The sequence below is a fragment of the Equus quagga genome, chromosome 9 (assembly GCF_021613505.1).
Source record: "Equus quagga isolate Etosha38 chromosome 9, UCLA_HA_Equagga_1.0, whole genome shotgun sequence".
Classification (NCBI taxonomy): Eukaryota; Metazoa; Chordata; class Mammalia; order Perissodactyla; family Equidae; genus Equus; species Equus quagga.
Genome location: NC_060275.1, coordinates 305,528 through 319,167, shown reverse-complemented (window position 1 = coordinate 319,167; position 13,640 = coordinate 305,528). Strand labels below are relative to the sequence as shown.

Below are 13,640 nucleotides of genomic sequence, written 5' to 3'. Positions count from 1 at the left end.
CATCTCATCATGTGCTTGTTGGCCATCTGTGTATCTTCTTTGGAGAGATGTTTATTCAAGGCCCTTTGCCCTTTCCGATCAGGTTGATTGTTTTTTGTCAAGTTTTAAGAGTTCTCTCTATATTCTGGATATCAATCCATATCAGACATACGATTTGCAAATATTTTCTCCCATTCTGTAGGTTGCCTTTTTGTTCTGTTGATAGTGTCCTTTGATGCACAAAAGTTTTTAATTTTGATGAAGTACAACTTACCTATTTTTTTCTTTTGTTGCCTGTGTCTTTGGTAGCATATCCCAGAAGTCAGTGCTAAATCCATCGTCATGAAATTTTCTATGCTTTCTCCTAAGAGTTTTATGGTTTTAGTCTTCCATTAAGTCTTGGATGCATTTTGAGTTAATTGTTGTAAATGGTGTGAGGTACGGGCCCAGCTTCTTTTTTTTGCACGTGGATATCCACTTTGGGGAAGACGTACTTATATGCCAAAGAAAACAAGTCACGCTTTACAAGCACCCACTCAGGGCCGCGTGCGTCGGTGACATCACCCGCTGGAGCCCCGACTCCTGGACTCGCACAGACAGGTCTGGATCTGCGGGCTCTGCCCCGCTCTGACCCCAAAGAATCCTGTTACCTTCACATGTAACACAGCACAGGGGAGGTGACTGGCAGAGCAGAGACAGGTGGGCAGCGGGTTCTGATCCCTTCCCTTCTCAGCTGGTTCACGGGACAGGCTGGAACAGGGGAGGCGTGGGGCTCCCTCAGCGATGCCCCCTGCTCCTGGTCCTGTCCTGTGGTCTCAAACAACTTAGCGAAGCCTGAGGCCCCATGTGTAAAATGGGTCACAATATTTGCCTCGCACAGGTCATTGTGCTGATGAACAAGCGAAGAGAAAAGGTAAGCACTAGTCCCTCTTCCAGCAATCGCATGTGGGTGTCTCCTTCCTGTGAAACTTCTCCTATTTCCCCAGGGAAACTGAGCACCTTTGTCTGTCTCCCAGTTGTGTCCTGTTGACACCCCCAGAGGACCTGGGAACTTTATAGGGCTTGGGGATCCCCCACGAGGCTGAGCTTTCCTTTCTTTCTGGGAGTCTCACCATCATTAAGCCCACTTCCGCCCTAGTGCAACGCTGTCGAGCATGATGGATGTGCATGAGTATTGCTTCACATGCTTGTGGAAATGCAGCTTCCTAGGCTCGGGAAGGGACCCAGGTGACTCAGTTGCTGCTTTGTTTTAACCACCTGGACCTTGACCACCCCACCTCTGGTGACTTTTGCTTCTATTCCAGGCTGACCACCTGATTCCACGGCCACATCAAGGACTTTGCCACCACCCCCCAACAGCTCCACTCCTGGAATCTTCCTTTCAAACATCTCGAGCGTGGCACCACGACCTCCTACACTGCTGGTTCTCCCTTGGTGACTGCATGGGTCCCCACCTCACACCATCTCTGCTTTCCCTCTGTTCCCAGCTCAGTGAGGGGACCTGTCCTGAGCCCCCTCCTTTCTTAGGAAGCCCGCCAGGCCTCAGACTGATGGCAGTTCTGAGGTTCTGCCTCCTGAAGAGTGATCCTGGGCTGTCTCTGCCAGACCCACCTGGGGAGACCACTCTCTGGGCCGGGGCCTGGGTCTCAGTTTGCACAGACAGCTCTCACTTCCCCAGAGGCCCATGTGCACATCAGATGCTAATCGCCGTGGTCAGGTTGTTCTGGAAGCTTGAACTGAAAGGCCACCTAAGGCTGGGCTGGAGGCCTCCGCAGAGGCCCCTTTAGAAAGAGAGAAGCACAGGCAGGTAAGAGGCCATCGGCCTTGGAGTAATGACGGCCCCTCCATCTTCTACATGTCCAGTTCCAGGCTCCCGTGGGCCAGGCCAAGCTCCCTGCCTGTCATGTCCTGTCTGTGATAAAAACAAGAAAGGCATAGCCCAGGTAGGGCAGTGTGTACACTGACATGAGCCTGCACCAGGGCTGGGCTGTTAACATCCAGAGGCCTCTACCAAGTCCAGCGACCTGGGACACTTGCGAGCTCTGTCATGTCCAACCCAAGTGGGCCTCTGCTGGCACAGGATGTCCAGTGTCCAGAGCTATGCGGCCCTGCCCTGCGTGAAGGGGTGAGACCCCAGCCCACAAGGCCCCCACCCCTGAACTCAGCAGGTGGAGGTGGGTCCTGCCAGGAGATGATGCAGGGCTGGCCCTGGGGGGAAACTGAGGCGCCGTGTTGAAGGAAGGGCGGAGGCTCCAGAGCTGACTGGCTTCATGCCTGTGGGATGTGGGGCACAGTGCCCAGCACCTCCCACCACCAGAGACTGGAACATTCTCCAAACCTGGCGGAGCTTCAGCCAGGTGGCTCTTTGAGATGACCCTTTGAATAACTCCCCCTGCTTTTTCCTTAAATTAGCTTGAGTGAGTTCTGGTCCCTGAAACCCATGTGTGTTTCTGCCGGAAACACCACCAGCTGTGACTCACAGCCCCTCTTGCTGAGCAGGCTTTCTCTGCGTCCTCAGCAGCCACCTCCCTGGGCACAGCCCCATCCGCCCCAGGCTGCCTCTGGCCAGCCGGTGTCCTCTGTGGGCCCCAGCCTGCTGGGGAGAGGATACAGTGACCACCCACCAGTGAGGCCTCCTGCCCACTCCCTCCCCCCACCCCCGCACCAGGCAGACGGCCTCCCCACCTCCTTCAAAGAGAAACCAGAAGCCGTCTGACGGGATTCCTCTCAAAGGAGGAGCCGAACCCCAACGCTGAGCCAGTGGCCCTCCCTGCCCAGCCCCTCTTTCCCTAAGTAGTCCAGACCCAATGTCCCCTCCCACACGCCCCACCCCGGAGTTCACACAGCTCTCCCTTCCATCGCAGCCCCTCTCGGAGGAAAAAAGAGACAGATGCTAAACAGACATGACAAGTGGCAAAATGGCCACAGTTTCAAAAAGTTATTTTAACAGCTTTATTGAGATATAATTCACACTCCATAAAATCCACCATTTAAAGTGTACAAGTCAATGATTTTTAGTATATTCACAGGGTTGTGTAACCATCACCACAATCTAATTTTAGAACATTTTTGTCCCCCTGAAAGAAAGCCCTGAACTATTGAGTTTCTATCCCCTTTGCCTCCTCCCACAACACTCAGCAACTCCCAATCTACTTCTGTTCCCAGGGATTCGCCAATTCTGGGAATTTCATACACATGGAGCTCTACAATATACGGCCTTGTGACTGCCTTCTCTCACTGAGCATGACGGCCCCAAGGCTCATCCCGTCGCGGCAGCTGTCAGTGTCACTCCTCTTGCGGCTGAGTAATATTCCACGGAATGGATGGACCACCTTGTGTGTGTCCATCGTCTGTTGATGGACATTTGGGTTGTTTCCACCTCTTGGCTACTGTTAACAGCATTGCTGTGAAAATGCATGTACACGTCTTTTGTGGATATGTGGTGTCATTTCTCTTGGGTGTATACCTAGAGGTAGAATCAAGGGTATATGGTAAATTTATGTTTAATTTTGTGTGTGTGTGTGAGGAAGATAGGCCCTGAGCCAACATCTGTTGCCAATCTTCCTCTTTTTCTTGAGGACGATTCTTGCTGAGCTAACATACATCTGTGCTCATCTTCCTCTAATTTATGTGGGATGCCTCCACAGCAGGTCTTGATGAGTGGTGCTAGGTCTGCGCCCGGGATGGAACCCATGAACCCTGGGCCACCGAAGTGGAGTGCGTGAACTTAACCACTATGCCACCTGACTGGCCCCTATGTTTAATTTTTTTGCAGAACTGCCAGACTGTTTTCCACAGGCTGCCCCAGTTTTCACTCCCACAAGCAGTGCATGCAGCCTCCCACTGCCACATCCTTGCCAACACTGGTTATTGTCTGTCTTTGATTCTGGCTGTGCAGTGGGTGTGAAGCCGGATCTCATTGTGCTTTGATTCGAATTCTCTGGGTGACTAACGAGGTGGGGTGTCCGGCATGTGGCCACGCTTCATGAAAACACTCAGCAACCTGGGTGTCCACATGCTGTTGCTCCACGAGGCCCCAGGGCCATCGGGGTGGCCGGGACAGACACAGACCTGCCCCAGGGAGCTTCAAGTCCAGAGGGGTGCAGAGACGTGCACAAAACAGGTACTTGCCACAACAGGTCCTGGGGGATCCCCCACAAGGTGACCCACGAGCCACAGTCCCGAAAGGCCCCAGGGCACTTGGCAGGAGGGAAGGGCTGTGACCTTCCTCCAGGTCTCCAATAAAATCAGAATCCAGATGAGACTGTTGGCGGTGCCGGAACTCGTCCCAGAACATAACCATTCTTTTTTTGTTGTTGCTAATTTTAATAATATAGTTTACTTAAGCCAATATATCCATATTACCATTTCAACATGTAATCAATATTTTTAAATTAATGAGGTGTTTTACATTCTTGTTTTCGTACTGTCTTTAAAATCTGGTATGTATGTTTTTTATTGAGTTCATCTAGTTTACATCATTGTGAAACTTCAGATATACATCATTTCTTGTCGTCACTGTATAGGTGCTCCCCTTCACTCTCTGTGCCCTCCCCGCAGAACACAACCGTTCTTCATTTTAAAGTTGACCGTAGAAACAGCAGAGATTCGGAGAGAGGACAAAGTCTCCAATGGAGGATTACAGGACTAGGAGCCAGGTGTGTATCTGGGCTGTGTGTGGGCAGCAGCCGGACCACCCACCATGCCCCATTAGAGAGATGACAACACTGTATAAAGACCAGTGGGGCATAAGACAGGAAGGGGCACGGTGGGTGCAGGGGCTGGGGAGGGGGTGGGGGTAGCTGTTTAACGGGGGCAGAGCTTCAGTTTGGGAAGTTCTGTGTGCGGGTGGATAGTGTGATGGCTGCACCACAATGTGTGTGTGCCTAACCCCGCTGAGCCGCACACTTAACAGATGGTTAAGATGGCAAATTCTACATTGTCTATGTTTTACCATAATAATAATGACAATAATCATAGTAAAGAGGTTGTGCTCGCTCTCTGGCTGGGTTTTTCATCTCTGACGCAACGAAAACAAAGCAAACAGGTGTGGGGCAGGGCAACCTGCGAAAGCCAAGGGGCCGCCTCGTCCCCGCGGAGGAGCCCAGCTCCCGCCCCAGGGACAATGACCATCGGACGCAGCGGCCACCCCCACCTGGCGCCGCCCAGCGTCCCCTCCCCGGACCTGCCGGCAGCGTTTCACGCGTCTCTGAGGGACTCACCTCCGGGCGCCTGAGTCGCCGGCCTGCCCGGCGCCGGGTCAGGGGCGCAGGGGCTTCGGAAGCCCCTCTGCAGCCCGAGCTCCGCCGGGGCCATCGCTGCCGGGCCAGCCGGCGAGGCGGCGCCGACCCCGCAGAGCCCCCGGCCCGCCCGGCGCGCGGGGCACATGGACGCGCGCGCACCCGAAGCCCCCCACGTGGACGCGCTGCGGGACGCGGTGAGTGGGAGCCCGCGCCCCTCCGGCCGCTCCCGGATCCTGCGTCCTCCCAGGGTCCGGGGCCCGGGGACGTGGGTCGGGACCAGGGGCTGGGCCGCCCCCGCCGAGGGGACAGAGGACACCCCCAACCTCTCCCTGCCCCGCGCTGGGCGAGGCCGCAGCGAACCCGTCCCGCTTCCCGTTCCCAGAGGGTTCCAGGGCCCAAACGGGACGACAGGAGGTCGGGGAGCAACGCTTAAAGGCGGCTCAGTTTGTCGGGTTGAACGGAATCTGTTGGATGAATCCCCGGCAGCGAAGGGAGGCAGCGGAGACCCGGGCCCCGCGTCCCAGAGGAGGGGGCTCGGACCGACCCTCCACGCGGCGGCGAGGCCGGCTGCCGGGGGCGGGAGCTCAGTCCGCAGACTCTGCGCCGGGACACGCGCGGCGGTATTTCCACGCGGCGGTGAACAATTTCTGCAGTCCCGATCCCAGCTAATAAAACCCAAAAGCGCAGGGGAGGCGAAGCCCACCTTGGGGTGCTCTGCGTGACTGTTTTAGCTCGACTTAAGAATTCCCAGAGGGACCCAAGATTTTCTGTTGTATCTTCTAGACATCGACAGTTTCAGTGCTTCCATTTGGGTGCAGGATCCTTTGAGTTAGTTTTTGCGTATGGTACGAGGTAAGGGTTGGGGCTGCAGGTTTCTTTAGTCATACCTTTGGCAACCTCATTGTTCCAGCACTATTTGTTGAGATTTTCCTTACCCTTTGAATGGAAAGGCCTGGGCATCTCGTCACAGCGCTGAACGTGTGCTGCGTCCAGAGGAAACATCATGTTCAGTTGTCTTACGGTTCACTTTTTCAGGCAGAAAATCTATTTCAGGACCTTCAAGAACATTTCCAAGCTCTGATTGCAACACTAAACCTCAGAAATATCCTTTCCTATCTTATAATAGTATAAGGCTTTGGATTGTTAAATTACCGTGGAATATCTTTCTGTCGTCTGCGATGAGTGGATAATTGTTGACCTGGGATTTCTGGTGTTTGCATTGTGCCTTTACTGGCACCTGATGTATTCATTACCACTCACGGGTGGTTACTTCCTGCTTGACCAGCAATGCAGGGTGTTCTGTATGGCAAGGATAAAACACGACGACACGATGTACAGTACTACCCAATGGGGCTTTCCCATCCGGCCCCACAGGAATCTGGATAGTCCGCTCAGTAACATTCATCCTCCACCAAGCACTCAGAAACCTGCGCGTCACACGCAAGGTCTCCAACACCGGACACCAGGTGCGGCTCTCCCGGCCTTTGTTTGGTTGGTAACTTCAGCAGCTTGTCTGTTAAGACAAGAATTCAAACAGACTTAGAATAGAAGGTGTTTCCAGGCTGAGCAAATCCAGCGAAGGGTCACATCTGCCTGAACACGTGCCCAACCTGAGCTGGCTTTACAGAACTAAATTCACTCCTTAAAAATTGTGTGCAAAGTATTTGCATATGGAACCATTTACTTGCAACTTTTGATTCTGTGGATGGGTTCCCACAGGGAAAAAAAGTTTCTTACACATGATAAAATTAAACTGCAAGAAAGACGGTTTTAAACAGAGTTAATTTCCATTTATTTACATACTCATCAGAGTTTGGTGAAAACATAAACATACCAGACAACCTCATATCCTTGAATCCATGTCCCCACAGGGGAGCCAGGTTTTCAGAACCGAGCTCAGTTTTAACCTTTCAACGTTAAAGACACACTACACAAACCTCAGGAAAGTGGTTAACGTGCACTGAGGACACTGCCGTCTTTGATCCCCTCATTTTGCAAGTTGCACTGCCAGGGTGTTTTTATCAGAACTGTGACGAGCAGGTGCAATTGGAAGCAGGGTCTTTGCGGGCTTTCTGGCTAGGTGCCCTGCCCCACGTGCAATTCTCCTTAACATTGTACTGGAAGAAATGGGAAGTCGCCTTGAGGACTTACAGAAGAACGTAAACGACTTAATGGTGCCAGCTGGGATTGAAGATTCTATTCAAGGACAAATGGTAAGGCCATTATTAGGAAACTGAATATGTCCACCTTTTGCATATCTTTTGATTGCTTTCATCTTGAAAAATACAATCCTATATCGTCCACTATGGGAATTACTGCCTCTGTACCACATGAAAAACCTTCAGAAATAAGACATTTACAAATGCTCTTTTCTAAATAGACCAACTGAAGCAGTCTTTCATAATTCCTTAAAAAGTGCACATTTTAAATGAAAAACTCTGTAATTTAAAAATTGGATTTTATTAAACCACTTTTCACCCCCACCTCTCAAAATAGTCTTCAGTCAAAACACAAGTCACGATGAAGTAAGAGCTTGGGGATTATAGCCAGTAGTTCCTGCTGAGACAATCTATTCGTGTCACCACTTACAGAAGACACAGCATTAAGCCCTCAAGTTGCTCCACGAGTGGTTCTGAGGACCCCACCTGGCCTCTCACAGTGCAAACCTTTCTTTTCCAGTGGAATTTTGCACTTAATCTTGAAGATGCAAATCAACGCTTAGCTTCAAGTCACAGGCTGGATTTCTGTCCACGTGACATATGAAGATATACAACTTTATTAAGATGCTCATGTGTATTTTACTGACATAATATTCTGATTTATGAGCATATTTTAACTGAACAATTAGATGCCTCTGTTTCCTTCTTTTTCCATTTCTCTGACAACTGTTATCCTGGGTCAGCTGGCAAATTATCCATACTTATCTGCTAAATCAGAGCTAGTTCACCTAACAGTGGTAACCTACGTCCCGCTAGCCATGGGCTGCAAAGCACTGAGGCAGGCAATCTAAAACTCTGTCCAGAGGGTGGGAAACACAGTTTCACCTCGTGAGGTTGCATCCCAGGTTCCCCCTGCCTGGAAGCCTCAGTCCTCCCTGGGCCCTGCAGGTGCACTAGATGGGGTCCTCCATCCTGAGGGCTGATCTGGTGACAAGCCAGTGCCTGAGGGCAGGGCCACTCGGCAGTTCCTCCCATCCCCAGAGTGTGGCACACTGCCAGGTGGGATGGGGTCCGGTAACTTAGTCCCTTCCCATCACCCAGACTCCAGCTGGCTCTTTTAAATTTGGTCAAACCCCACTAAATATTAGGCATCAAGTTAAATGGTTAAGCAGGTGTGAAAACTTCACTTTTTGACACACATACAGCCATTATTTAAAGCAGCATGAGAGAAGGTCAGATAAAGTTAGTTTAAAAGCTGTTGATGATTTTTAAGTTAAAAGACCTGAATAAATCCAGATAAATCTCTGTGCTAGGTCAGGGGTTCTTAACATGGGGCTCGTGTTGTAGGTTTCAGGGGATCCTGCAACCCCCCCTAAACTTGTGTCCCTGTTGTGGGGAGGGGTGAATGGGAGGAAAGTCCATGACCCCAAAATGCTAGAGCGCTGTTCTCAGTTCTGATGGATCTGGCACTTTGTCAGTCCCATAAACTTCGACACCTGTAACGCTTTCCTGCATCTGCTCAAGGGGCACACGCATTGAAGGAGTTGGCTTGAAACAGGGCCAGGATGCTGATACAGGAGGAGTCGGCTCCCTGGACGACGTTCTCGAAGGCTCATCACAGGGCCAGGACGCTGATACAGGAGGGGTCTGTTTGAAGGCACTTGCTGTTCGCTCACCTTGACTTGTTAATCCACGTTGACTCCATCTGACTAAAATGAAAATCATTTATGTGTTTTTACAAACTGAATTTTTCCTACACAAAATGTTTTAGCAATTACAGGAAATTAAGGCACTTTTATTGAAAGCTTTGGATTCCAGTTTATTTCCCTGTACATTAATTGGTATATAAATCAACCACTATCTCTTTCAAATTTTTTTCTTATAGACCTGAAGACAGTAGACCAGAAAATGTGATAGCTTTTTGAGTAAAACTCTACATGAGTTCTTATTTTTAGTATTTAATTTAAAAATTCACTTTAGTAAAATAAAAGATTAAAAGAACAAAGGCAATACAATCAGAATGTAATTTGGAAGGTGACTAACCACTTACCAAAGATGGTTATAAAATGGCAGAATGTTTGTAAATCACAGAAGAAAAGCATGCACTATATTAGGGAAAATTAATTTTTCCTGAATTAATTTCTATATAGATCTTTTGAATAAAATCATAAGCAGTTTTCTGATAGAAGTTGCTTTTTAAATAATCGAATTCCAACTCAACATTTCCAGTCACACTGTCTGTAAAGACTAATTTTAATCTGTCCAGTCCAAACAGATTCTGACAGCGATGTTCTCCAAACTAAATCAAACCAAAGGAAAACCAAGAAAACGGGTGATCCAGGGCTCCGGGTTTACTTCCTCAGTCACCCCCACACTCCACCCAGAGAGGGTATTGAGAGAAGCACAGCAAGCACACTCAGGCTTAGACAGAGACCCTTCCAAAGAATGTCCAACTCACCTCCTCCGAGCCAAAGTTACCCTCTCCCCAAATCTCCTTGCAGCTCCTCCCAGCTGGGGCGAGAAAGATCTTATCAGAACTAGAATTCAATCCTGTTATTCCTCCTTCCCAAGGCAAAGCCTCCCATGGCTGCCCACCGCCTGCCGGGCTCCCTCTGCAGCCCACCCACCCAACCACACTATCTCCTCAGACCTCAGACGGACCCAGCGCCCTCCCAGTGCCAAGGCCTCTGGATCCCCCCACCCAACCCTTGTTAGCTCCTTCTCTAGCTCAGCTTGAATTTCCTCACTTTCCTTGAGCCCATTTGGGTCAGATCTACTTCCTGGGTGACCTCATGGCGCTCCACCTGTTGGCTATGATAGTTGAACTTTCCTTTTAAGTGATGGTGTGATTGTCTTCTTCACAAGGCAGAACCAGATTGACCTTGCCCAACATTGTGTGCCCAATGCTGGCACCATCCCTTGGACCCAGGAGCTACTTAAACATTTTTTAAAATTAATGAATGAATCTCAAGAGTTCCAAAATACTTTGCAATCTTTTATACGATGCTTTTTGTCCATGGAAATGTGTGAGAGCTTGACTACTTTACTCAACAAGAAAACTGAAGGCTGGCAGGAGGACTTGGATTGAGCAGCGACTGGGGTAACAGGTGTGACAGACACAGAGACAGCACGGATCTCATTCGGACGCTGGAGGTGCTCGTTGTATAGCTTTTGATGATCAATGTAAAAATGTCACAAAAGAATGCTAGGATCAGATGCATTTCAAAAGCCACTAATAAAAATGATGTAGGCAAAGCATTCAAAATGGCTCCCACATAAGGCAAGTCCTCCCAACGGTCTCCATTCCGATTTTCAAGATCTCAATCTTTCCCAGTTAGCACCTGAACTTTCAGATAAGAAACCTGGTGAGGCCATGAATGCATCCTGCATTTTAAGGGAGCAACCTGAGAAACCAAACTTTGGGTGTGGCTGTGGAAACATCAGTGATGAGGGTTTTTGGGGGGGTTGTAGATGATAGATGCTTTGACTCTGCCCTGAGCTCCTCTCTCTTCCGTGTACCAGCTTAGCAGTCAGAAAAAGGCTACCCCACGGAGCCCACAAAACAGTCTACTGCAAACACACAAGGGTGCTGCTTGCCTTAAGATCTCAGATCCTTCTTTTGGATGTCCTAAAACTGCACGTAGATGGTATCACACCAGAGCACCCTTCAGCACCTCGCTCGTCTGTTCAGTAGTTTGAGATTCACCTACATTGACGTGTGTGACTCTAGTCCAGTCACTAACTGCTGTCTCATGGTCCTTTGAATTATCTATTTTCCATGTGGCTAATATTATCTCCAAATAATGCTGCAATAAGTTTCTCTAGGGCACTTGATTACTTACGATATTCCTGAATATATTCTGTACCTCCCAGGCTTGTTGGTTCTGTGTCAGCTGCCATGAACTAATTCTTAGAACTTTGCCTAAAAGCCATCCTGGGAACGATGGGAGACAGAAATCGCTCAATACTTAAGAGAACCAGGGATGTCAGCATACTATCTCCACCAGTTAATTTCAACTTGATTAAAACAACATGTTACAGCAATGAGACAAGGTCTGGGAGATCTGGGTTTTGAATTCATGTCCTCTGCAACCAGTGGTAACTTTGAGCAATTTAAACTTTAGTTCCCTCTCCAAACATCTACCTGGCAGGTGGTTGGAAAGATTTGAGAAAATGGAGTGTAAATCACTTAGTTCAGGGCAAGGCAGATAGCAAGTATATAATAATAAGATACAAACTTGGAATGAAGAAATCATATCATTACAAATTCAACTACATTGTAGTCACAAAGCACCAGCGAAGAGATAATTATTAAAATGTGAGTGAACAACTTATTACAACTTATAAATACACCAAATTTACAATAGAGTAAATTTACAAATGTGGAGTGTAATTTTTTTTTGCTTATTTCTTTTAATAGCTAATAAAACTTTATCAATAAGATATATAATTCACATGCCAATACAATTCAATGGTTTTTGATATGTTCACAGATAAGTATAAAGATCACCCCAATCAATTTTAGAAGATTTTCATCACTCAAGAAGAAACCTTGTACCAATAGCTATCACCACCTATTCCCCCTTCTCCGTCTTAAGCAACTATTAATCAACTTCCTCTCTATGGATTTGCCAATTCTCGGCATTTAATGTAAATGGAATCACAGATGAGGTAGTGACTGGCTCCTTTCACTTACCCTAATGTTTTCGAGGTTCATCCATGTTGTAGCCTACATCAGTTACTTCATTGCTTATGACTGGATAATATTCCATCGTACGGATGGACCACATATTGTTTATTCACTCAGCTGATGGACATTTGTTTCCCCATTTTGGCTGTTACGAATAATGCTGCCATAAATGTTCATGTCCGTTTCTATGTGGACATGCATGTTCACTTCTCTTGGGTGTACACCTAGGAGTGAGATTGCTAGGTCAGATGGTAATTTTGTGTTTTACTTTTTGGGGAAATGCCAAACTGTTTTCCAAAGTGGCTGCTACATTTTACCTTCCTACTAGCAGTGTGTTAAGAGTTCCAGTTTCTCCCTCTTTGCTAACACGAGCAATAATCTGACCTTTTGAATCTATTCACACCCATCCTAGTGGGCGTGAAAGTGGCATCTCCTGATTTGACCTGCATTTCCTTGGTGACTCATGACGGGGAGCATCTCTTCATGGGCTTGTTGGCTATTTGTTTTATCTTGGAGAAATGTCATAATACTGATGTCTATTATATGCCGGGTGCTTGGGGTCACATTTTTTCACTACAGTGTTATACTCCCTATTTTGTAACTGGGAAAATTAAGTCTGGAGAGATTGAACTGCACGTTTGCATTTGCACTTTAAATTCATGCACCCTCCTCTGTGTTTGGGCTTTATTCTTTGGTAAGCACCCACAGTTCAACAACAGTCGAGTCAATGTGACCCCGTGGCAGGCCCACCAGCACTAGTCCAAGTGGTCTGCAGGCATCGCATCAGACAGCAGACGTTATCATGCCTCCACACCACAGAAAACGCAGCTCCAGGAGGCCGCTTATCAAGGTCCTCAGTAAGCAGCAGAGGCTGCTGTGAAACCAGACAGGGGCTGCAGAGTTGGTCCCCACCCCCTGTGCTGCCTCCACGCTCCACACGAGCACTTTCTGTTTAGTATGCACTGGGAAGCGCCCTCCCATGTGCTGCTGGGACAGGAGATTCGGAAGAGAAACCTGAGACTGTGGATTCAGACTACGGATCCACACAGATCAAGGAGTCGTGGTTTCTACAGACTCCACAGAAAAAGACAATCTGAGTACATTAGATTACGACCTTTGGGAGAATAACAACAGCTCTTACTATTCACATTTAAAAGGAAGGCTCCAAAAATCATTATTTTACTGCATGGTTTGAATAACCAGAAGAATAAAAAAATACTTTTTCCTTTAAGTATGTATTCTTTCTGAACTCAAAGCTTTGGATTCTGTTGTGGGTTGAATTGTGCCCCCTGAAAACTCCTATATTGGGAGCCAACTGCCCAGGACCTCCAAATGTGATCCTACTTGGAGACAGGGCTGTTGCAGATTAATCAGTTAAGACGAGGTCATGCTGGAGTAGAGCCATCCTTATCCAATGACCGGTGTCCTCACAAACAGGGAAGTTTGGACGCAGAAGCACACATACGGAGAAGGTGTGTGAAGAAGGCCGGGTCAGGGTAGCAGACAGATCCTCCTGACTCCTGGCCTCCACCCAGTCTGTGGGCCCTCGTATAGCAGCCCCAGGAAACT

General features: G+C 48.4%; 2 long non-coding RNA genes across 7 annotated transcripts; both read left to right on the top strand.

Annotated features, from left to right (window-relative positions):
* On the top strand, positions 1 to 6,325 carry LOC124244906 (uncharacterized). 6 transcript variants are annotated; one of them, XR_006890145.1, is made up of 6 exons: positions 1 to 892; positions 1,284 to 1,786; positions 3,145 to 3,257; positions 3,755 to 4,637; positions 6,006 to 6,074; positions 6,258 to 6,325. It is a non-coding gene; the product is annotated as an uncharacterized LOC124244906 (long non-coding RNA). The 6 variants fall into 6 exon arrangements; XR_006890144.1 differs by having other exon boundaries at positions 1 to 1,786; positions 3,755 to 4,102; positions 4,540 to 4,637; XR_006890141.1 differs by having other exon boundaries at positions 1 to 1,786; positions 3,755 to 4,102; positions 4,506 to 4,637.
* A 1,015-nt stretch (positions 6,326 to 7,340) lies between these two features.
* On the top strand, positions 7,341 to 9,566 carry LOC124244905 (uncharacterized). Its single transcript, XR_006890139.1, has 2 exons — positions 7,341 to 7,435; positions 8,906 to 9,566. It is a non-coding gene; the product is annotated as an uncharacterized LOC124244905 (long non-coding RNA).
* Positions 9,567 to 13,640: the final 4,074 nt, after the last annotated feature.